Source organism: Furipterus horrens, unplaced genomic scaffold, assembly GCF_987537825.1.
Source record: "Furipterus horrens unplaced genomic scaffold, mFurHor1.1.pri manual_scaffold_6, whole genome shotgun sequence".
NCBI lineage: Eukaryota > Metazoa > Chordata > Mammalia > Chiroptera > Furipteridae > Furipterus > Furipterus horrens.
In genome coordinates, this window is record NW_028327176.1 from 140151163 (window position 1) to 140177344 (window position 26182).

A 26182-nucleotide genomic window follows, 5' to 3' on the forward strand; every position below is an offset into this window, starting at 1 on the left:
GAACATAGATCTTTGGAAAATGGGTTCATATAACGTAGGCCTTGATTAGCAGATTAAAGGAGTTAATTAATTAATGACACAAAATTCGCTCTGGCCATGTGGCTCAGTTGTCAGGATCATGGCCCTGTACACCAAACGGTTGCAGGTTCGGTCAGGGCAAATACCTAGCTTTTAGGTTTGATCCTCAGTCAGGGAGGCAACCAATCAATGTTTCTCTCTCACACTGATGTTTCTCTGTGTCTCTGTCTCCTTCCTCTCTCTATAAAATCAATAAACATATCCTCAAGTGAGGATTAAACAAAAAATATATTAAAAAAATCAAAAGAAATGACATTTTATTTTATGGATCCAAATTTTCAAAGGCTATTAGCTATTCCTCAATCTTTAATTTAGAACTAAATATACCTTTTTTAATTCTATTTTTTTAAATAATGGCAATGTTGGTGGAGTGTGGTACAGTGGAAAGAATACAGTGGAAAGGTACTGGACTGTGATGCAGTGGAAATAGTACACAGCATGATTTTAAATAATGGTGCAGTCCCCTGTGTACCACGCTGACATCTGGCAAATTATTTTGAAGCCCCAGTATCATTCATAAAGCAAACATAATAATACTTTCAGTCAAGGTTGTTGATAAAATTAAAAATTAAATTACCTATTTACCTATGTTATATATTATATGTTTATATATTAAATATATACATATTTATTTATTTCTTACTCAGTCCCTAGGGTTTCTCTCTCTCCCTCTCATATACACATAAAGCCTCCTCCTCTCCCTGTCACAGTCAAGAAACAGGTATAAATTGGTTTCTCTCTTAGACTAAGCTACTTAGGTAATAAAAATAACCAGCAAAAGAGAGCTTCAAGGTCTTTTCCCCAAGGGTCCAAGTAGGGTCATACTTGATGACTAGTGGGAAGATTGGTAAAGACCAGCTGATGAATTATGTCAAGTTGTGGCTTCTGGGAGTTGAGGACATTAGTTCTTGCTTTACATTCTTGGAAAAGTTAGAGTTTACCCTCATATTTGGCCTAGCTTTACTCTTTACCTTTAAATGTACATTGAGATGGATGTTTTAGCATTATAATAAACAGAGAGCAGGCAAAGATATTTTTTATTATCCTTTCCTTCTCATCCAAGGCAATATTACTTAAAGTTTAAATGTGACCTGCATGGCCTTTTTTCTTGTTAAAGTGTGGTTGCAGGCATGGGCACAGAAGAGTTTTACCTCAACCTACAGCCAACTTCTTCAAAGGAAAGATATCTCCCCTTGAAGAAGAAATGCGGGCCACAGCTTTCTTATTTTATTAAGGTACAAGGAATGTTTCCTGTATTAGTGTCCTAGAGCTTCTGTAACAAATTACCACAAATATGGTGGTGTAAAACAATTTATTTTCTCACAACCCGGGAATACAGAAGTCTGAAATCAAGGTGTCACCTGGCTGGGCTGCACTTCCTCCAAAGACTGTAAGGGAGAAAGCTTCCTTACCTCTTCTAGGTACTGGTGGCTCCAGACATTCCTCCATTTCCTCAGCTTATGGCTGCATGCCTCCAATTTCTGTCTCCATTGTCAACTCTCTTTTGTGTGTCTTCCTTCTTCAGTCTAATAAGGATACCATTGGATTTAGGGCACACCTCTGATAATCTTGGATAATCTCATCTCAAGATCTTTAAATTAATCTCAACTACTAAGATTTTTCTTCCAAACAAGGTAACATTCACAGGTTCTAGAGATTTGGACATGGGTATATCTTTTATGGGGCCACCATTCAATGCATTATAGTTCCTCTATTCTCTAAGACAAATATAGCAAACAAATGTGGTTTCTGGATAGAGACACAGGAATTTAGCACACATTGCATGCCCTCTAACTTGCTGCCATGGGTATAATTTATTTTTGTAAAAAGGACACACCAACATTAATATGACACTTAAGAGCAGTGGATGACAGTCACAAATTTCACATATTATTTTCCCAAGAGAAAGGGGAAGAGAATCATTAACAATATGGTGAGTGCCAGGGATTCTTCAAGCTCAAAAAGGTCAGAGTCTTCCATATTATTTCTTTAGAAGTTGATTCTGAATTGGTCAGAGAGGGGAGAATGGGTTCTAATCAGCAGGAAGATGAAGATATACTAGGAAACCAGTGGATTTAAAGTTTCTCTAGCCAGCAATGAATTATTTCTCTAGGGCTCCTGGATATCAGCAGTGTTACTTACACCTCTCCTTTGCCTTTGAATCTCAACGGGGAATTTTTGTTAAGAAGCAGGTTAAAGAAGATGGGGGCGATGCAAGAAGAGATTCTTCACTTCCCCTAAGCAGATTTTGCTGTGTGTCTCTCTGTATGCGTTTTCATTGTTATGATTTTAATAAACTTTAATTAGTTAAAAAGGGTATTGATTAGCTTGTCTTGGGGCTGTGTGACTTCAGCTCTATATAAAGATATAACCAGAAATGTTGAAAATTACTACTTTCAAAACTGAGCAGAGATCAATATTATCTATTAAAGTAAATAAATCAGGATATAAATGAGATATGTTAGTATAAAAGAAAGGTGTGATAGTATGTTTTCATTCTTAAAATTATATATACAATCCCTTCACGTTTAGATATTTTTTCTATTTTAGAAGTTGATTTATTTATTGAGAAAACTATAGGGCTCTTTGTGCCATTAATTCTAGTTACAATGATATAAATTCATATCCAAAAGATATCTTCTACTCCCTTACCTTTGCGATTTGTTCTTCTTATTCATTGCCTTAAATAAACCTGTTGAGAGATATCATGGTACTTTTCTGTAAGGTGATGTAGACATTATTCTTAAATAGCACAGAACTAGGTAGTGATTATTATAGACAATTTAAGTCTAGGCAGAGGACTAATAAGCATGGAGCATCTATTGCTTCAATGTGTCCCTGCATCTGACATTTTGCAAAACTTCGGGCTGAGAACAGCCGCTACAAATAATCCACTAGACCTCCCAACATATACCTTGTATACCACTCTCCTACTTTCAAGTGATCTATAATATACTCAGTAACTCTATCTATTTGCTTTGTCTGTGATTTGATGTCAGATAGCTAGACCTCTAACAATCCAAGGACTGAGAAGTCTGTACTGGACACTTTTGTGTATACTTTTTAAAAATTGAAGTGAAATTCACATAACAAAAAAAAAAACCACCCTTTTAAAGTGTACAGTTCAGTGGTATTTAGTACATCTATGATAGTGTGCAACCATTACCTCTCTCTTATTCCAAAACACTTTTGTAACTTCAAAGGGAAACACTGTAACCATTGAACAGCTGGGACCCATACCATCGTCTCCCATCCCCTGGCAAAGACTAATCTGCTTTCTGCTTTCTGTCTATGGATTTACCTATTCTGGATATTAATGGAATCATACAATGTGTGACCTTTTATGTCTAGTTTCTTTTACTTACCATACTAATCCATGTTGTAACATTATTGTTACTTCATTCTTTTATTATTGAATAATATTTCATGGCATGGGTACTATATTTTGTTAATCTGTTCTTCAGTTGATTAACACTTGGTTTGTTTCCACTATTTGACTATTGTGAACATCGCTGCTGTGAACATTTATTTACATGTATGTGTTTGTATTGTATTTGTTGATCAGATATGTGATTTGCAAATATTTTCTCATATTCTGTGGGTTGTCTTTTCACTTTTTTGATGGTACCCTTCTATGCACATAAGTTTTTAAATTTTATGAAGTCCAAAGTTTTAATTTTTCTTTTGTTACTTGTACTTTTGGTGTAATATCTAAGAATATGTTGCCAAATCCAAGATCATGAACATTTATCCTAATATTTCTTCTAAAAGTTTTAGAGTTTTAGCTCTTTCATTCAGATCTTTGATCCATTTTGAGTTAATTTTTATATAGCATATAAAGAAGGGTTCCAACTTTATTCTTTTGCATATGGGTACTATTTGCCTTGACATCATTTGTTGAAAAGTCTTGGCACCCTTGTTAAAAATGAATTGACCATAGGGTTTATTTCTGGACTCTCAATTTTATTTCATTGATCCATAGTCTATCCTTATGCTGATATTACATTTTTGGGGATTTTTGTAATTTTTTTACAAGACATGGTTCCGAAGTCAGCTTCATAAGGCTTTTTAGAAAGTGTTGCTAGATTAAGTGACCAGTTGCTCATAATGACACTGACTTGGTAGTACATCCTAGTGTTGATTTTCTGTCTTTCTGATTTCACTTCCCTTATCCCTTGATCATACTTCCTGAGATTGCATTCAAATAAATTACTCATAGACATTTTCTTTGATTCTGATTTTGGGGACACCCAGGCCAAGCAGAAGTAAGGGATCTACTGTTCCTGTCTAGTGACCTGGCCCAAAGTAGAGGGAACTGGCAGATCATAATGCAGCTCCTAATACTTTGGTCAGGTACTGCATAGTGCTGTACAACTATTCTGTTTTCATTTCTGGGGACTCTGCTACTGACTTTTGATGTTGATTTTGAGTATCGAGGTAGTCCCTGGGCTCGTTGAAAGTTCTTTGTCTCACCATTGACCCTTGCTGCTTTCTCCTTTTGACTGTAGGGCAGTCTACAATAACTGCCTTTATTAATTAAAAGGAGGTGACTACCTGCAAGGGAAGTATATGTAAATTTTGAATTAATAAGGACTAGTAATTAAAATAATAAATCTCATACTTTTTAAACACTATGTGTCAGGCACTGTTAAATTTAATTCTAACATCCCCATCATGAAGTAGATGCTAGTATTAGCCCCATTTACCTTTAAGAAACTTCACTCCAGCTCAGGTGACACTAATTCTTCAAAGCTTATCTTCTTATACACCACATTAGGTGCCCTTAAGATATTCTTCTTTCTATAAATGAGTTAAAGTTCTAGATATAAAATTCATGAAATGTTTAAATGAATCATCATAAGAAGCCAATACCCTGTCTGAAATTTTATCCATCTTTAAAACTGAGACTAACATTAACAAGTTACAGAGGAATTAAAATTTTGATATAGAAAAACTAGTTTCAGAATATGAAGATATATATATGTATATATATATTAATTTTTAACAATAGGGAAATTGTTTATTTTTTTTATTACAGTTTACATTCAATATTATTTTGTATTAGTTTCAGTTGTAAAGCATAGTGGTTAAACAATCATATATTTTACAAAGTGTCCCCCCAGTATTTCAACTACCCACTTGGCATCATACATGGTTATTACTATATTATTTGGTGAAACCCTGAGAAATATAACAAAAGCATAACAAAAAAATGGACTCTTGACAGTACACTCAGAGTTTTAAAATTTATAGTTGCTCCTGTGTCTGCACAGACAGAACCTGAAGATGTTAATATTTTGTCATTTGGCTTCTAGATGTCCTTGCTGTATGCATCCCTGTGGAATCTGTTTCATCTCCAATATGTCAGAGAGCACCAGAGATGGTTTTGACTCCTTATGTCCTGAGCCTATACGGAAAGTGTGTAAGTACACTGAGAGGATGAGGTCAATTTTACCATTGTTAAGGGTCTACTAAAATGATTTTGTGATGGCAGTTGTATCGGAATGAACTTACCCTGTAGTTTCAGTATGAGAAGGGAAGAGCAATGTTTGGTTAAGATTAGAAAATATCTTTTTTTGAATTGCCTTATGTATGTATGCAAGCTCATTCTTTGCCCAGAAAGGCTTTGATGGACATGACTCCGAGTTAAATCCAAAATTTGAATTAAGACTAGATTGAGGTGAAAAAGAAAGTGATCCTTTTTATATTTGCAGACTCTTCCTGTAGGAATGAAATTGTAATCAAGAACTCTTGATTAAAAAATAATCACTAAATAGCTGAGCTGAAGAACTTTCCCATGAAATCTTGTTCTATTTATATGGCTTATGTTTTATTACACATGCCAATTAGGGATTGTTGCAGGGAAGAGTTAGCCACTCACATTAGCCCAAGTTAAAGTTTTATTGTAAGAATACTGTGGAGTCTCATGGCAGGAATTTTAACTTTTAGCCAGTTTTAATTTTAGGAAGAAGGTTAAACACGACAGTTCATTCTATTATTTTGCTTCACAATTTTTAAGAGAAAAACACATCTATGACATTCAGTTCAGTACTTAGAATTAGGTACAAATGACACCTCTGACAAGCAACAGTTCTTTCTATATAATCTAGATATCATTGAAATAGTATGTTTGTGCATTTTAAGAGCTTTTCAAATAAATCAGTTGGCAAAACTTTGTCAATAGAGTTGATTTTAAGTATTTTTTCTCTTAGAGTTTCTTGCAACCATGCTTTAAACATTAAAAAGTGTTGGCATTTTCTTTCAGATCAGTCATTGCATACGCTGAATCACTTTTTTCAATTTCCAAATCCCTCTTCCTTCGATAACCAGTGTGTTTATTTTTCAACTATCACCCTTTTCTATGTTAATACATAAGATATATTGAATTTACCTTCTACAGGCATCCTCTGTTTTGATAGGCATACCTATGTTAAGTGAATCAGTTTCCTTTTTAATCCTCTTAGACATTATAATTTTTTTCTTGCTGATATCCATCCTAGAGCCCTCATCATGGTTCTAGAGCTACCCCTTTATCTCTTTCTTGGGCTGGATCTCTGTTTCCTGAATTCTTTTCTTGGTTTACTGCCAACTATTCAATGAGGTTTATTTTCTGTAAGATTCCTGAAAAGAATACATAGGAGGTAAACTGTTTGTGACCTTGAATGCACCAGAATATCCTCATTCTATAACTACAGTTGATTTGTATTTATATTCTGTAAGTACATTGGCTAGTTATTGAATTTTAGATTGGAAATAATGTTTCCTCAGAACTTTGAAAGCTTCCTTTTAATGTCTTTTAAAAAGTTTTCCTATTTCTATCCAGAAACCTCACACCTTTCAGATTCCAGAATCTGTTCTGGTTTCTCTCTTTCTGCTGGAAGATTTTCTCCACATATTTGGCCATCTCTCTATATTAAGAGTAAGGGCCTTATAATTATTTGGAAGGCCTTATATGGGGAAGTATTACTTGGGGAGGTTTACTAATGGTGCTATGAGGTGGTAATATGGCATTTTAATAAAGGCTCTAAATATCATATATGTAAATGTTTTCTCTGGGCCTTTCAGTTTCTCTGCAGAAGACTTCTCCGATTTTATGCTTGGAGGGTGAGAGCCTAGTGGTCTGTGTTCTGGGAACTGAACCAGAAAATGACCTGCAGGTCTCACCATTTGTCACAAGGATTTGCATTTCATCCCTATCACTCAGTAGAACATCTCACCCTGTATTTGCTGTATATATCTCTACAGAGTGTAAATCTCTGATCTACTGGGGTCAGGGAAAGAATCTGACATCTAACTGTTTCTTAGGTAAACTTTCAACTAATCCTCTTGTTTTATTCATACACCACTTCCCACTATATTAACATTTCACCTTAAGAGATACTTCGTGTTTCCTGAGACTTTCTGAGTTTTTGAGGCAAAACTCTATTGGCTTCCTTCAATTCAGGTTGAGGTTTCAGCTTTATCTGGTTTACAAGCAGTTACTATACATCCAGTTGTATATATTTTAGAAATGTATTTGATATTGCTTATCTGGTATTTTCTCCTCTATTATTCTTTTCATCCTTATGGGTTTATAAGTTATAAAATTCTTTCACTGTGAGGTCAGTGTGGTTTTGCAGGGATGAGAAGTAAATAAATACATGTATCCACTGCCATGCTGAATCAGAAGTTCATAAACTATCTTAAAGCAGTATATGCAAAAGGTAGTTATAACTCTATGATATGACATTGATACTAAAAATATTATCACCTTATCACAATACTATCTACAAGTAGAAGAGGGCATAAATACTCTGAAAACACAGAGATCTGTTCTTCCTAGCTTTCATGTTTTCTCAGGAGAAGAGCTAACTCGCCTGATACCTTTACAAAGCCTCCTGCCTGAGTTTTCCAGTTGCACTTCTCAGATCTTTCTGTTGTAACACTTACTACATTTTCCTCAGTCTGTTTATTTACCTTTTTTTTTCACTAAGCTTAAGCTACTTGCTGTCAAATATTAAGCCTTATCCATCTTTGTATTCCCTGACTTAGCACAGTGCTTAGCATGTAGTAGGTGCTTCATACATATTTACTGAAAAATGGTGAATGAATATGTTAATAATTTGCCTACACATTCAAGGAACTCTTAACAACCCATACCTAAAGTAATTACTCTCCAGTATGTTCCTCTTCCTATCTCCATCCTTCCAACAAGCAAGATATACTTTTACTTATGAGTTAAACTAAGTGAGTAAAGATATATTTCAGTATGTTTCTTTTGCTTAATTTATACAATTTAACTGAGGTTGGATCATTTGAGGCGTTTTACTTTTCAAACACTTTTCTCTATAATGAAACACAATAGTTTTAAAAAATGTTGGCCATTTATGGGCATTAATCCCAACATTCTCGCCTGTTAGGATGGGGTGAATGGCTTAAGGTGGTGACCAGGTTTAGATACAATTGTTAATTTAATTCAAGACTTATTTACTGCTTATCTGCTATCTTCCGAAAATTGTACTTAGAACTATTTGGAAATTAAAATGAGTCAGAACAAATCCTGCCATTAAGAAACTTATATTATATTAAATTAAAAAATATAAGATGCTGCCTTATAAAAAGATAAATAATAATGATTGCTATGAAATTCAAAGAAGAAAATCTCACAAATACATGGAATCATGGAGGGCATTTTGAGGGTAGGTAGCATTTCAATTGTGCTTTGAAGAATGCTGTAAATGAGAGAGGATCCAATGGAAAAAAATGAGAAAGTAGAGTATGAGGCAGACAAAAAGTAACTTGATATGTTTGGTAATAGGAAGTAGCAAATTTATTGGTTAGAGTGTAGACTTGAAGATATATAGAGATATATGGAAGAAAGCACTAGAAAAAATAGGCTGAGCCATTTTGTAGCGTACTTTGAATGCCAGGCTAAGGTATTTTTGCTCAATAAATAGACACTGAAGGGTTTAAGCTAGGGAATAGTAATATTTGAATAACAACCTGATTATTAGTGAGGCAGGTATATCAGGAGAACAATAGGGAGAATCATTACAAGGCTACACTTGTAACATGGTCAGAAAAGATGAGCTTCTGAAAAAGTAAAGACAGAAGAATAGAACATAAATTTATTAGACGTTCATTCTTCTCTATTTTTATTACTATTCAATTGTTTACTTATTCATTGTTTGTTCCTTCCCACTAAAATGGAATCTCCTTAGAGAAAGGGTCTTGTTTATCCCCTTCCACCCTGCTTTCCAATGTCTGAAATAGTACTTGCGATATCATAATTGCTCTGGACATGCTTCTTGATGGAATTAGGAAGGCAGAGAAGGAAAACAGTGACAATTAAAATAGGTCAGTCTCAAGTGCATGAATTAAGGAAATAAATTTAAATAGGCCAGTAATCCCAATTAATGAAAATGGAGTGAACTCTGCAATTAAAAAATGAAAAATTTTGGATTCAAATTTAAAAATACCAGTTGTATGCTATTTAAAGATCCATGATTGAAACATAATCATACAGCAAATATCAAAGTAAAATGATGGAAAAATTATCACATAAATATTAATCAGAAAAAACTTACTCTATCACTTTTGCACAAACTGTTCTCATTATATTAACAATGGCTGTATTTTTTCCAGACAGACCATTGTGCATGCACTTGTGCATGTATGTATTGTGTCTGTGTTCTGTATATGTGTGTGTGTGTGTGTGTGTGTGTGTGTGTGTGTATTTACATGGCATAAATGGACATAACTACAGCAAAGATTGACAAACCCACAAACCAAAAAGATTTTAAAATACTTCTCTTACTAACTGAACAAGTTTCAACTAATGGGTCTGTACAGAACTTACATAGAAGTTTCTTTTCAAACACTAATGGGATATTTAGTCAGGATGGGAAAATAAATGGCATTACAGATGGAGGAACAGCATAAGCTAAAGAACAAATAGCAAAGATGAAAAAGAAAATGGCTGTCATACAAAGAGCATGGGGTGACAGTGAACATTGAGGTCAAGATTGGGGACAGACAGTCATAAAGGGGCCTGGTTGAGGAGGGGCTGTCCTGAGATCAAAAGTTTCAAGTTGGAGAGTAGCACAATAAGACTATGAGGAAGATCATTTTGATGAGAATGTGGAGGGGTAGAGAATGGAATGTAGAATGAAGAGAAAGTAAAAAAGCTAGGATACAGGTGACTAGTTTGGGAGACCCTTTTAGTAGTTCATGCATAAGATGGTGAGGTCTTGAATTAAGGCAGTGTCAGAAAAGATTGAGGAAAGATTCAGCTTTAGTCAATGTTATGGAAATATAATTGTTAGTACAAGTGACTTATTGAGGGAGAAAATATCCATATGGTTTCCTCTTTCTAGGGTGGATGGATGGTAGTGCCATAAATTAAGACAGGTTCTATAACAGAAGGGCAGGTTTAAGGGGATATACCTGTGACATATAAGGTTTAGAATAAAATTTTATTTAAAATTAATTTTGTAATTTTAAAATGCCTGTGATAATACAACAGTGGAAAATTTCATACTCTCCAATGAGATTTTTTTCTCATGTAACTGTGTAATATGACATCTTCAAATTATAAGTGTAAATATCACCTTTACCTGGAATTGGCAGACCTGAGTTTAAATCCTGGCTCTGCTGTTGCTATGTGACCTTGTTTATATCTTATGTGCAGTTGCATGTGATTCTGTTTTTTTTTGTTAAATAATAATTTAGGTAACTTCTTGGATGTAGTAGATTTCCCAATCCATTCCTTAGAACTATCATCTCTAGAAAGCATTCCAATATAGCTGTCCTCAAATATGCATGATCTGAACCAGTGAGTGTGGATGTGTATTACCTCCACTGAATTCCATGCAGTTCCACCAACATTCGATAGAGTAAATGACATATTTCAAAATCTCTTAGTTCATATTTTATATTCTTTTCCTATTTTAAGAACTAATCTTTAGTAAAGAATCGACAACATGATACTGTTTTTTTTTTTCAGATTTAATGTGTTTTATTGATTAAAATATTACATTTGTGCCAATTTCCCTTCCCTCTGCTCCCCTCCACCCGGTGGCCCCCCTCCCTCCAGTTGTCCCCCCCTTTTAGATTATGTCCATTAGTTGTGCATACAGTTCCTCCCAACCTCTCTCCGTCTATTCCATTCCCTCCTACCTTGATCCCCAATTCCTATATCATCTCCCTCCCTTTCCCCATTCCCCCTCCCTGTTGACCTCCCCCCAATATGCTTCCTGTACCCACAGTTCCTTTTCCACTCTCGTTGCCTATTTAGTTTGCCTTTGTTTCATCTCCCTAGCTTCTGTTTTTTTTTAAACCAGTCCCTTTAACATCTCATATAACAGTGGTTTGGATCTAATGAACTCTTTCAGTTTTATTTTGTCCTGGAAACACTTTCTCTGTCCTTCTATTCTGAATGACAATTTCACTGGGTAGAGTATTCGTGGTTGTAGGTTTTGGATTTTCATTACTTTGAATATTTCTTGCCAGTCTCTTCTTGCCTGTAGGGTTTCCCTTGAGAAGTCAGCTGATAGTCTAATTGGGACCCCTTTGTACATAATTCTTTTCTTCTCTCTTGCTGCTTTTAAGATTCTCTCTTTATCTTTAATTTTTGACATTTTGATTATAATGTGTCTTGGAGTGGTTCTCCCTGGGTCCAGTCTCTTGGGAACTCTCCTTGCTTCCTGGACCTGCAAGTCTATTCCCTTCCCCAAGTCTGGGAAGTTCTCCTTTATTATATTTTCACTCATTTTTTCAAGTTCTAGTTCATCTTCCTCATTCTCTGGCAAACCAATGATTCTTATGTTGGGCCTTTTATAGCTGTCCCAGAGGTTTCTGATCCTTTCATTGTTGCTTCCCATTTCCTCTCGCTGCATTGGTTGACTGCTTGTTCCTTCTCCATATTCCAGTTTGTTGAAATGAACTCTGGATTTTATTTCCTTTCCTTCTGTCTCGTATGCGGTTTTGTTCCTTTCGTTATGAAAGTTTTTCGCTTCTTTCATATCTTTTTCCTGCTCTTTTGTGAATTCTGTAAGCCATCTGTTAACAATGGTCCAGAACTGAGCCTCTGACAGGTTTCTTATCTGTTCATCTGTCAGGTTCTCTATCTGCTGTCTGGTGAGTTGTGTCACCAGGATTTCTATAGTTGTCTGCCTCATTTTGACAGATGCGTTTTGTTTTCTTGGGCTGGCTGTCGGGGGCAGTGCCTGTGTACGCGTCACAAATCAGCGACCGGCGCCTGCCTGTCCACGACCTATTTCGCAGCCCTGTGGTGCTTTCTTTGGGGGCGGGGGTCCAAGATGGATTCACACAGTTATTCAGCTAGGAGACCGGGATCCGTCCTCCCGCCCCCCTGGGCCTCACTGTTCAAGGCGATGCAGCGGCCGCTCTCCCCAGCGCCGGAGTCGCGCACCGGCAGGGGCTTGGCCGCAGCCGGGATTCCTCGCCGGTAGCGCACCGCCAGGGGCTTGACGGATCCGGGATTCCCCGCCGCCGTTGTCCAGGTGCAACCGCAAACAGCACTGCCCTCTTTAACTCTTACCTGCCCAAATGGCACCGCTGGTTTATAACTTCATATGTTGGACTTCCGTGTAGTTTTATTTTCTGGAATTTCTAGTTATCCTTTGTTTTGAAGTAGTTGTATTCCTCTCTAGTTGTAGAGGGAGACCTAGCGTGTCCGTCTAAGCCTCCATCTTGGCCGGAAGTCCGACAACATGATACTGTTGATGATAATGATGATGATGATGATGATGATGATGAAAGTGTAAAGCTTTTTATGACTCAAATTAAACATTTTAACTGTAATTTTACAATGACATCACGTGGAAAGTGTTACTAGACCTACTTCATAGTTGATAAAATTGAGGGTCTGAGAACTTAATTAACTTTCTAAATGTTGCGTAGTGAGCAAAAGATGAGGCTGGAATGTAATTCCAGCTCTCTGTTTCCAATGATTGCATCCCTAAAATTGTTAAAAATATTATCAAAAATTGGACTTGGATTTTATAAGTAAAAATTTTACTTATAAAGTACCTTCCTGTATTGCTGCCTTGGGTTGCTCAGACTACACAGTGTATTTCTTAAAAATTAGGAAGTAATCTTTCAACTTCTATGTACAGAAGTTGTGTCTCTGGAAGGAGACAAAAATGGTCAGCACAAATATGTTTACAATATTTTCCCCTTCCATAAATATGAATATTTCTTTTTGTCTTTTCATTAATATGGTCACTTAAAAAGATTTAGTAGTCATGACTTTTTGCACCATATTCATTTTTTTTTAATTAGCAAATTAAGCATACCTTGAAGTTTCTCACTAGGTGACAAACCAAATTCCATATTAATTCTCAGAACGGAAATAAATTGACTTCAATTATGACTGTTTTAAAGTGTTCAATCATGTGTTATCCTTAGAAAAATTCAACAATTACAATATATTTTCTAAGGTGTTTGAAGAATTTGATGACTTATAGTTACTGCTAAATGATACATTTTCTAATAATGACCTTAAGGATGCCATACCAATGTTGGGGTCTGTGGCAAATAAGGGTCAGCTTCTCAGATTCCAATTGCACATTTAAAAAATTTTTTTTAAATTAAAAATCATCTATAAATTGATCTTGGTCCTTGCAATGTTCTGGGAAAAGCTCCAAAAGCCCTGTCAGATCATCTGGGCTATTCTTGCTTTATAGCAATACCTGTAGCAATAATAATAAGAGCTTACACTAGCTATGTACCATGTGCCAGGGATTGTGCTAAGCGGTTTACATGCTCTACCTAGTCCACAAAACAGCATTCGACACCAGAGAGAGTTACTATCTTGATTTTACAAATGAGGACCACAAGTCTCACAGAAGTTAAATAACTTGCCCAAGGTCACACAGATGGTACTTATCAGAACTGGAATTTGATCATGTATTTTGCTAAACTGTGTTTAAAGGCTCTGTAAACAGAATTTGCAGTTTCAGAGAGCACTGGAGACACACAGAATGCCCACCCATTTGTTTCTGTGGCCTGACACCTGGGTCATCATTTGTGACAGCTTGATGCACACTTACTGATTCCAAGTGTCAGTTGAGAATGGCTGATGCAATGGTCACATAGCATTCATATTTGTTGGAAAATTCCATGCTGATCTTTTATACACAAAACAGTTGCTTAAGCTTTCGAGGTTGGCTTTTTCAGTCCAGTGCATAATTTGGGTGTTGGGGAGTTGGTGTGCCTGAGGTGTGAAGATGATGATGTATTTCCTCTAGGCATGAAAGCACTCAGAAACAAAGCAAGGCCATCGAACTGTCATTTGTTGTTCTTCCTACTCAGGCTTTTACAAAAGAAACTAGGGTCAATTAACTGGGAAGCTTAACCTCTCTTAGCTTGTCTTCCTTTGCATATGCTTTTAGCCTTTTAAATAAATCATTTTTCTCTTCTCTCCCTCCCTACCCCCTATCCGTTTTGAACACGTTCTTGGATTTCTCATGCTGGGCCTAAGGAGCAGACTGCTTATATTCAAGAATGATTTGGAGGGGATAAAGTGTGCAAGATTTTGAATTCTTGCCATAAGTCACTGGCAGCCAGCCAGGCAGCCTCAGAGGAATAAGGCTAATGAAGGGAGGGTAGAGAAGATCCGGGAGTGAGGCTGGTAATGCAGTATTCATTTAATTGGGAGCAGGTACTGGTGCAAACTTCTCCATTTTAATTGGAAAAAGGGAAGGGGGTTGTTAAGGAAGAAGAAAAAAAGAATGCTTAAAGTTTTCAAGCCAAGGAGCCAAAGGCAGCCCTGCCTATGCCAGAGAAAGAACTCAATTTAGGGCAATTTGCTCTGCAAGCTGGGCTGCAGCCTCCCCTGGGAATAGGGATGAGGAAGAAAATGAAACCAAAAGAGAACTTGATAAAATCACCTAGTACAGACAATCTCAGTAGAATAGGTTTTACTGAGTTAAATCTGCCCCAATCAATATGATTCTTTTCATATAAGTTACAAATAAAAAGCCACAAGATTACAATAAAAATCGAGACTCGAGCGCTGCTGATGTTGCACCTGGGAGTCTTAAGAACTTGTTAGGGAATATATGTTTTTGCAACTATAATGTTTGTTTTTTCTTTTCACCCTGGTCATGTGAATCAACTCTTCGCTTTTCCTCCCCATCTATCCAGTTTTATATATTGTTTTGAAAACCATTGGGAGCAACTCTTTCTGCTTAATTTCTCTTGCACTAGAGGTCAGTGATTGGCACTTTCTTTTTGTCCTGAAATGTGTTGAATTGAATATGGGGCCGATTTCTTATGCGACTGATAAAGAAATTTCTTCCTAATGTACATTTTTATAACATTAATGTATTAGTAAAACAATAAAAGATGTATGAAGTTTCATATAAGAAGAGAAAGCAATGCTTTTTCATGCACATAAGAGACTAGTAAATATCATGTAATTTCATGTTCATAACCATCAATTCTTAACCTTTGACTGTGTTGTATAAATGGGAGTTATAAGCTGCTGATGGTTTTAATGTGATAACTTTAATTTTGATCCTTAGTGAATAAGAATGTAAAAGACTAAGCAAAACATTTTGGTCTTCCTGCCATTGTGGTTTACTAATTGATGAAAAACTTGAACAAGAGTATTTTAGAACATAAAAGTATATTTTAAAGATAAAGAGTTTATTTAGACCATAAGTTTTCTGGCAATTTTTTGTTATTAAATTTCTTTAAAATTATTCATAATGGAGAATAAGAATATCCTGGTGTCTTTTTTAGATATAGTCCACCTTATGTATCTAGTCAGTCATATATTCAGTGCTTGTAAACCTGCTAATAAAAGAAGAAGTGACTGTGAACATTTTATCTCTGATCATTTTGCTTGTGTGTTGGGAAAATTTTGCTATTAAATGCTAGCAGACTGTGGCCTGACTTTTTGACTTTACCTCAATCACTAGAAGCTTAAGATGAAGAACTGAAAAGAGGTTTTCTGGACAGAGGAAAAGGGGTGACGTCTCAGAATGTGGTGCAGTTGTCAACGCAAATATTACATCTGTTTTTTCTCAATACTATGCTGGATAAATGAATCAATCTGTCCACTAAAAATATTCACAGAGGACCTATCTGTGCTAAGCATGGTGGAAGATGCAAAGATGAAAACAACACAGACCCTGTTATCAAGAAACTTACTTTCTGAATGGGAAAGCAGACAAAAATAAAATACAATGGCCAACAAAATCAGACAACAAAAGAAAAGATGTTCCCAAACAATATATCACTGATGAAGCCTCAACAATTTTGTTTTCATTTTACAATGCATAATGTATGTAGATGGACAATTTGTGCCATATTAGGGAAAGCAGTAGATTTAGGTGGTTTGTTGAAGGTTTGTGGAACCAGTGGTACTTGACCTGGTCTGTATTTAGAAGGGCAAGAGAGGATGTAGGAGGCTGTACCAAATTCATGAGATGATATACTTTTATCAAAAATAAGAAACTGGAAAGAGAGAACATTGGGGAACCTTGACTATAGCAAAGATTCTTATAGAAAACTAATGGAAAATAGTTGGGACCACATTTTGGAAGGTTGTGATGGAATGCTTTTGTTACCTTATAATAATTTGTAAAGATTGTTGATTAAAAGAATTTAAAAAAAAAAAGATAGGTTCTTTAAAGAAGACTGAAGCATGTAGTATAAATTAAAGGGACAGGGGCCTCAGATGTGCCTAAAATCCCATTTATTTCCACGTGACAGGATAGTCTTTCTCTCCTGTGTTCTCCATTGATATAGTCCTTACTCACAGACCTGCTCCACAGAAGTGCATGTCCTGCACAGGCTGACAGTGACTCTCCTGTCTTCCCCAAGTGTGGCTGCCCACAGAGATGCCAGCCCTCAGAGTGCCACAGAAGTGCAGAGTGGGGATGCGGGGGACATCAGTACGAAATATTTTTTCCCCCAACTCAGAATTTCACTTGTGCTGAGAGTTACACTAAGACTCTCATGAAAACATTCCAACAGCTTCTGTCTCTTAAGCCCTCTAAAAATTATTTTAAATCTCTCATAAGTCAGTTCTATCACTTTCTCACCTTTACCTCTGGAACCGTGGGCACTCCCACCTGGATGGGTCGGACAGGGAATAGATGTCATCCCCATCACTAATCTTGTCTCCCATGCTTGATGGCTTCTAGCCCCAAATAAACTTTTCTTCCTCAACTATAAAACAAAATGTCTGCACAAATCAATTGTTACACCCAGGGATTGATGTGTGTTTAACATGTGTAGACTGGAGAAGGGGTCTTTTCTACAGCTCAGCTACTCAAAATGCTCTGTTTGGTTCTATAATCTACTGTTTATGTGATGTGATTTAGCGTCCAGAAAAATAGTGAATTAGAGCATTTGCCTTCATCTCATGCCCACTGTACTTTTTTATACTACACCTTTTCCCACTGGAGCGTTTTTAAAAGACATGCAAATAATTAAAATATTTTGAGGGTGGAAGGAGCTTTTCAACTGCTTCCCCCCCCCCCTTTTTTTTTGTAGGGTTATTTACTGTTAGCACTTTTCTGTTATCTTTCAGGTAAGGGCACTGGGAAACATTCAGCCATGACATTTCTCAAAATATGATGCACAGATTACCATCTGCTTCATTCGTATATAAGATGGTTCGGTGTTGATAAGTTCGGCACATTTCTGTAAGAAATGGTAATTATAAGAGGTAAATTAATTTTAGGTGTATTCACTACTTGGCCATTAAAAAGAAAAAAAGACATCTTACCTTTTGCCAAAGCATAGATGGACCTAGAGATTGTAATGTTAAGTGAAACAAGCAAGTCAGAGAAAGACTGAGAATACCATATGATCTCACTTATGTGTGGAATCTAATGAACAAAATGAAACGATAAACAAAATAGAGGTATGGATACATGGAACAGACTGATAGCTATCAGAGGGGTGGGGATTTAGGGGACTGGATGAAACAAGGCAAAGGGATTAAGCAAAAATAAAACACATAGATATAGACAATAGTGTGGTAATAGCTAGAGGGAAAAGGGGGTGGGTGTAGGTGGAGGTGGGCAAAATGGGGGAGAATGAGGACAGAAAGAGATTTTGCTTGGGGTGATAGGCACATGATGCAGTGCGCAGATGATGTTGTGTTGAGTTGCACACCTGAAAATTGTATGGTTTTGTGAGCCAGTGTTGCCCCAATATATTCAATTTAAAATTTTTAAGTGAATTCATATATTTGGAATGATAATAATGTTTTATAATGTTTAATTTCAATAATACAGATGTCACAGCTGAATAACTATTAGAAAATGCATTAATTAAAAACCTGTTTGTGGATCAATTATGGATGTTTTTCTTATTAGTTTACAAATGACCGTGTGCCTTTTTGAGAACTGTCATTTTAACCAATTTTAATTGAAGATGTATCTCTTCTGGGAAGTACATAATCATGAAATTCAGCATATTGTCTCTTGCAGACATCATTAATATTAATATTAATATTAATGTCAAAAACAAGTTACTCCATTGACTCTGTTCACCCGTACCAGATTCAAATTCAGCTAATATTTATGGAGCACTAATTTGGCCAGACATTGTGCTATTATATAATATCTATTATTTAACCTAAAATTCTTCAGAGCCAAGAATGAACTAGATGTGCATGTTTACATTTTACAGATAAAAGTGTAAAGTCTAAGTTAGATGGTAACTCCTTATTTAGTGAGTAATAGAGGTGGCCCTTGAAGCCATGGTTCCCAGATGCCAATGTGGAAGTTAATTAGTGATTTTGCAACATTAAACGTATGACTCTCTACTCCAAAATCTACAGTACACTTGTCCAATTAACCAGAGTGAACATTCTTGAGAATTACTATCCATATTTGGTAGGTGAAGACAATATGTGAAAAAACTGGATTCCTACTGCTGAAAGGAATATCGCTTTAATATAGAAATATAGAGTTTATAAACAAGTGGCACATGCTTCCTTTTAAATTATTCTTATTTAGGTGATAAGAGACTATTAAATCACCTGACTATATTACATTTACAATGCTTTAGATTGTCTTAGTTTTATACAGCTTAAAATAATTTAATGCTTTTTAGTTTATCAATGTTAAATGCATTTAAAATGTTTTCTATTTTTATTTTGAATAATTTTAAACTTATGGGTAACTAAAAATTTAAATAATAAATACCCATATGCTTTTTATCTAGATGCACCAACTATTACCAACTCATTGCTTTTGCAAGCTCTCTCTCTCTCATATATAGGTATATATTTCTTGAATCATTTGAAAATCAGTTGCAGGCATTAGGGTAATTCACCCTAAATACTTTCATGTGTATCTCCTTAAAGCAAAGACATTCTCATTCATAACCTTATTCATAACCATTTTATAATTTTATAATGCTATTGTCATATGCAAAATACACAACATTGATGCAAGAATATACCTGATATTAACCAATAAAATTTTCCAATTATCTACTTATTATCATTTATATAGGTTCTTTTATTATCCAACAATTTCTTTTAATCTGGAATATTCTCAAATTATTTTTTTATGACTGAGACTTGAAAGTCCAGGGTAGTTTATTTTTTTTATTTTTAAAAAAATAATTTCCTACTGATTATTTCTGTATTATTAAAATTAAGTTAAACATTTTCCTAGATATTGCCAAGTTCCCCTCCATCGAGGTGGTACTATGTTATATTCTCATTGACAATGTATAAACATGTATTTCTTCACAACCTCATCAACAAGATATATTGTCAAGTTTTGGATTAGTGTCAACCTGATAAGTGAGAAATGGTCAGTAAGTGCAGTTGTAATCTGCATTTTTATAAGTTACCTTGAAGTTCCTAAATGTATTTTAGGGTCATTTGTATATTCTTCTCTGTGAAGTATATGTTCATGTTTGTAGCTTATTTTTCAGAGTTCTATTTTAGAATATTAACATTTTATCTGCATTATGTGTTACAAATCTTTTCTAATATTTTGTTATTGTTTCATTCTGCTTATGGTATAGTTTATTTAAAAACATGTAGTTGAATTTGTGTTTTACTGTATCTGGATTTTAAGTGAAAGCTATAAAGTCTTTTCTCATACTGAAGGTTTTAAAAGAATTCATCTGTTTCATTCTACAATATGTATGGTTTTATTTTTTATGTTTATGTAACTGATGTATTTTAAATTTATTCTGGTATAGTTGGAATAGAGACCTGAAATTATGTTTTTTCAAAAGCATATCCATTACATTAATACCTTTTATTAAAAAATACACATTTTCCTCAGTGACTTGAAATTCCAGCTTATTTTATATTAAGTTTATATATATACTTGTTTCTAGCTCTGTACCTTCAGTTCTGTTCCACTCATAGTCTCATAATCCTCTGCCTTAATACTTTAATATTTGATTGTGCTCTTTATGAAGGATTTTTCTAGCTTTTCTACCATATTTATATTTTCCTGTAACATTCTGAAGTCAATATATCTGAGTTCTTAAAATTTTTATGGAATCACATTAAGTTTATGTATTAACATTGTGAGACTTGAGGTCTTCAAGAATAGGGATTTTTTTCCATTTGTTCAAGTCTACATTTCTGTCTTTCAGAATATTTTAAAGTTTCTTTCTAATATGTTTTTCACATGTCTTGTTAAGTTTATTGCCATGTGTTTATTCTGAGCCCATCATAAATAGTGTTTCTCTGTCATTCTGCATTCTAACTATTGATTTTTAATACAGGGAAGACATTAATTTGTGTATTTTGTATCTCTTTCATTGTATTATGTACTAAATTCTTTTATTTTTGGTTTTAGTTTAATCATTGAATTCTCTTGAGGTTTACATTTATACTATCATGTCATTTCCAAATAGGCTGTTTTCTCTTTACTATTCTATGTCTCTAATTGTTTCTTCTTATCTGATTTAACTGATTACTACTAGACAGAGGAAATGTCTTTAGTTTCTTTTACTAACTCAGATAAGGAATTAAATTAGATATTGGCTTCAGGATAAATAAATCTCAGAGCCTAACATTTCCTAGAAATATTGCTATGCTGTTATTTTGGCATGAGAATTCTTATTCCAACCTTATATTCTTTCCTTTGTAAATTTCTTGATCTGTTGTCTAGAGGTACTGAAGAATTGTTATATATAAATGTGTGTGTGTGTGTGTGTGTGTGTGTGTATTAGTTTTATTAGTATATCTCTAAGTTGATCATGTTCTGGGTCAACTTTTCTAAGTACTTGAAGGCCTTTTCAATATATAGGTTCATGTCTTCTTTTAGTTATGGAAATATTCCTTTTTTGGTTTATAGTTTTATATATTAGTCCTATTTTATTGTTTTCCCACCTCATGGACTTCAATTATATGTGTATTGGATAGATATTTTCTTCTAATCTTCTATATTTTTCTTTCTTGGCCTTTTAATCTCTTAATTCTATTTTCATTCTCTTGGTTATTTTTACTACTCTGCTAAATGCCCTTTATTAATTTTTCAGTCTAATATATTCTGCCTTAGTCATATTTTAAAGTAGTCCTTATTTCTGAGATGACATTGTCTTTCTTTTGTTCTTGCCTGAGGTTGCTTAATTTGTTTTATATTTTTCACATTTGCAAGTCTTCATGTTTATGATTTGAAAGTTATTTTTAATATCTGAAAATTCTTGGGGGAAAAGGGGACAACTGTAATTGAAAAACCAAAATAAAAAAATTAAAAAAAAAATCTGAAAATTCTTTTTAGGCTATTTGTTTCTAATTAAAGTGTTGGGTTATAGCGTTTTTTGTTTTTTGGTTTTTTTTGCTTTGTTTGTTTCATGGTTTCTTGGGGGAGAAATTTAATCAGCTTAAATGCTTTTATTATGCTTTAAGTTTGTTCCTTTAATATTTTGATGAATACTTCTGGCATTTACTATTGACTTTTAAAATTCTTATGCTTCACTTTTATAATGATAACATGTATATTTAAACATGAGTGATAAAATGTGAGTAGCTTTCTGGATTAGCTCACATGTGTTCTTTTCTGTTAATTTCATGCAATATACTTTATTTAATTCATTGTACTTTAGAGGAATTATACTCTTTGATTTTCTTTTGTTCATTTTGAAGAAATTGGGCTCTTATTTCTATCACTTTCTTTCTTTTTGCTACGATCACCAAGCATCTGAGCAACACCTTCACTTCTCATGGCTAGCATCCATGATCATATGCAGTTTCAAGCTCTTTCATTTTGATTCCCCAACAGCCACTCCTCTGCTCTAACTGGTAGTAGACTAGTTCTTTATATTACTTATTCACATAAGTTCCTTTATCTGAGGATGAGTTCACCTCATGTTCACAAATATAGGCACCCTCCTTCCCTCTCCAATTTTCCATGAAATCTGCACCAGACTTCACTCTATGTTCCGCTGGTCTCATGTGTTTTCCTTTTGACATATAATTTGAGGACTTTTAATTATCTGATTTTCAGTTATATTGTAAGCATGGATTATGGATGGATATTTACTCTCCTTAATGCTCTCTCTCTCTCTCTCTCTCTCTTCCTCCCTCCCTTCCTCTCTTCCTCTCTCTCTTCCTCAGATGAAGGGAGAGTTTCAGGTTTAAGTGTCCATCTTTTCCTATAGAAACCCAGAAGAGCATCCATTCTAATATTTTCAAAGAAGCTTACATTTTAGAAATAACACTTTAATTTCAATGAGGAAAGTGGTTTGATTGGTATATTAATTTATTAAGATGATATTCTACATCACAAAACCTACCTTAATTGTCTGATTTGAAAATACTGTCAGCTCATAGACTAAACATTTCTTCCAGATCATGCAATATTTTAAGTTGTTCTCTCAGTGCTAGAAACTCTTTATTTCTACTTGTTTATTACTCACAGTCTTGCAAAGAAGTATTTTAATATGGTTAAGAAGGTATGTTCTAGAGAGAAACTACTTGAGTCTACAGTCTGATTTCACCACTTGCAATCTATGTGATTACAAAATTTAATTAATTCCTCTATGCCTCAGCTTCCTTCTGAATAATTTGGCAGATAATAATAGTGTCTATGAACAGGATTATTAATACATATATAACTTAAAACACTTGGCATATATTTAATGAATATTGTCTCAATATGCTAAACCTAAGTTTTGGATAATAGTCAAAGGGCATGAATTAATTTCTAAACAATATATTTAGAATTCTCCTCTACTAACAAATAATTCCTTAAAAATTTTGGTAAAATGTAACAAAAATTTAAGAATTATTGATTTTATTGACTAGTTTTTGAAGAGTAGGTGATATCTGTTGTATAGAGATAAGTCAGTGACAAGAGATACTGTTCTCGAGTTTTTGTTACAGAATGAGTTCTTTCACAATTCTGATTCTTTCAATTGCAAATCTTATTAAATACTTAGCTTTTGTAATTGAGTGTAATATGCGTGTATTATTATTATCAACTTTTAGTTTCAATAAAATTCTTCAATGTTTAAGTACTTTCATTTTTAATTAAGATAACTTTCTTTTTACATCATTATCAGTGTAAGCAACTAGATAATTCTTCATAACTGAAGAGTGTTTTCTGTGTTGAGAGAGCTTGGTTAGGTATTTTCCTGTGGTTTTCTAACAAGTTCAAATAGTAGATTATTATAAATTCAGTAGTTTATTGAAGGTATGATCATGTGACACATCTTTTATTTAAAATAAAACACTTAAATCTGAAAGGGAAGATCAGTCTTTTAAATCATAGCTAATAACTGTGGATACTGTTGAGGTCCCTGCTAGATCTGCTCTGATCCTTTTTACCAGATCTGTTTAACATTTGCTTCTGCTGGAGTCAGAGGGCACTACAAACCTAGAATTTCTTTAATTGAATCTTTCAGTCTGGACATTTCCTAACCATGGGATAGTATGAATTTGAACCATAGACTCTTATGTGAGAAGGACTAAGGCTACACATTCACGGGAGATTATTGATTTTTCCACTTTAATGCTTTGTTTTTTTGGCATCAGTTTTGCCTCAAAGTTGGTACTGTTGTTTGAATTTAAGTTTATCTTTTTTATTTTAGTTTACTGTTCATTTTTTCCCTAATACTTAAGTATTTTCTCTACTTTGTGAGCATGTGGTAGTTTTGTAATAATGGAATTTTACAGATTATCACTGAAGTATTACTCTGACTTTCAGATTTAAAATTTTTAATTAAATTTATTGGGGTAACACTAGTTAACAAAGTTATATAAATTTCAAGTGTACAACTTTATAATATGACATCTGTATACTCTATTGTGTGCTCCCCACTTGAAATTTAGTCTCCTCCTTTCATCATATATTTGACCCGCTTTCCCTTACAGTCTCCCCTCCATGCCTCTACTGCTTTGTTGTCTATGAGGTCTGTCCAGAAAGTATCCATCCATGTACTATGAAAAATAGAGGCATTTATTGAAGGATATACAAGACACACTGTACATAAGACAATGACACATCAGTCCTTTTCACAGTATGCACATTGGGACCTCATACAGTTTTCCCAATCACCATCAGCTGTCCCATCATATTTTTCTGACTCTCATCAATGGTCTGAAATATCTTCCCTTTAAAAGGTGATTTTAATTTTAGAAAAAGCCAGAATTCGCAGGGTGCCAAATATGGTCTGCAGTGGAGCAGAATCACCTGTGTGATTTGATGTTTTGCTAAACCTGCATGAAACTTGATACATGAGTGGGTGCAATGTCACGATGAAGCTGCCATTCACCAGTTGCCCATAGCTGCAGCCTTCTGAGTCATCCAAACAGTTGAATGTTCAAGCTTAATGCAAAATTTGATGCAGATTTGTTGCTCTGTTCATTCAGTCATTTTGAATGTAATGACCACACAGTACACATGGTTAATCAACGGTATCTACCATCCCCACTGACTACTCATGATTGTTCACACATGCACATTCTAGTCCACTATCCTTGGCTGCTGGGTTATATCGATGTCATTCTTGTTATATTAACAATGGTTGACCTTTTTGCAGGTAGACGTCATATATCTATGAGTTTGTTTTTTTTTGTTTATTTCTGTGTTTTTGTTTATTTGTCATTTTTTTGTTTTATATTCTACAAATGAATGAAATCATATGGTTTTTGTCCTTTTTTTTCAGATTCTTAATGCTAGCTTTATTTCATTTGTTGCTCGTCTTTTAGAGTGTGTCTTCAAGGAATTTTTTTTTGGTACTACATGCATTTTATTTTTCCTATTTTGAGAGTAATATTCAGATACTTTAATTAATAAATATGATACAATTTTTTGAAAGACTGAATTGTTGGATCACCACATTTTCATCTCAAAAATCTGCTATGGCTCCCAGTACCTCCTGTCATTTAATGTTATGAAAAAGTCTGAGGCCAGCCTGAGTTTTTTATTATAGTTGGTTTTTGTTGTTTTTCTTGATGGCTTACAGGTTTTTAACATTATTATACTTATAAATCAAAGTTGTTGTGAAGATGTGCATTGATCATTATGCCCCTAAATTTTTTTCTAGGATACACATTTTTCTGAGAGATTTTATTAGGACATCATGACAGGGAGAATAAGATAGTTTTCTTATGTAATTCATTGAAAAATTCTTTTAGCTCAAAAGGTGTGTACTTTGGGAGCATAACAAGAAACTTTTCAGGTTTCTCATTGTATAATAACTGGGTTACTGAGTAAAGAGAAACAATAGGAAAAAAATGAATTTCACGTTTTTTCCCCACTTAGTATCAGTTAATGAGGTGAAGTTTTGGCGTTCTTTGATCTGGTCCTGGCGTCAACTTTAATCTTGGTTTAATTTTAGCTTTTATGTTTTCTATGCTTACGTGTGCATTTTAAGCAAACTTTATGAGAGGCTGCTTTAGGAAGGTCTCTCCAGAAACATTTTAAAGCGCAGTCCATTTTCATTTTATTCATATGCAATTTGTTTTTAAGATGAAGTTTAAATTTTCACTTGTTTAAGACTGCTATATGCCTATACATTACACAATAGCTTTAAATATATAAACTCATGTATCCTTACCATAATTTACCCATGCTATCACTGATTGTTTCTAAATTATTCATTTTGTCATTTTAATTGAAAAATGTGGTTTCATCAATAAAAATCTTGACTG

The 26182-nt window shown here is 34.4% G+C and overlaps 1 long non-coding RNA gene across 1 annotated transcript in view; it reads left to right on the top strand.

The window, feature by feature from the left end:
* LOC150007506 (uncharacterized) overlaps positions 1-26182 on the top strand; it is a 231965-nt gene that overhangs the window by 136001 nt on the left and 69782 nt on the right. The window contains exon 2 of the long non-coding RNA XR_016511823.1: positions 5394-5500. This is a non-coding gene — a long non-coding RNA (uncharacterized LOC150007506). The remainder of the gene's footprint in view (positions 1-5393; positions 5501-26182) is intronic.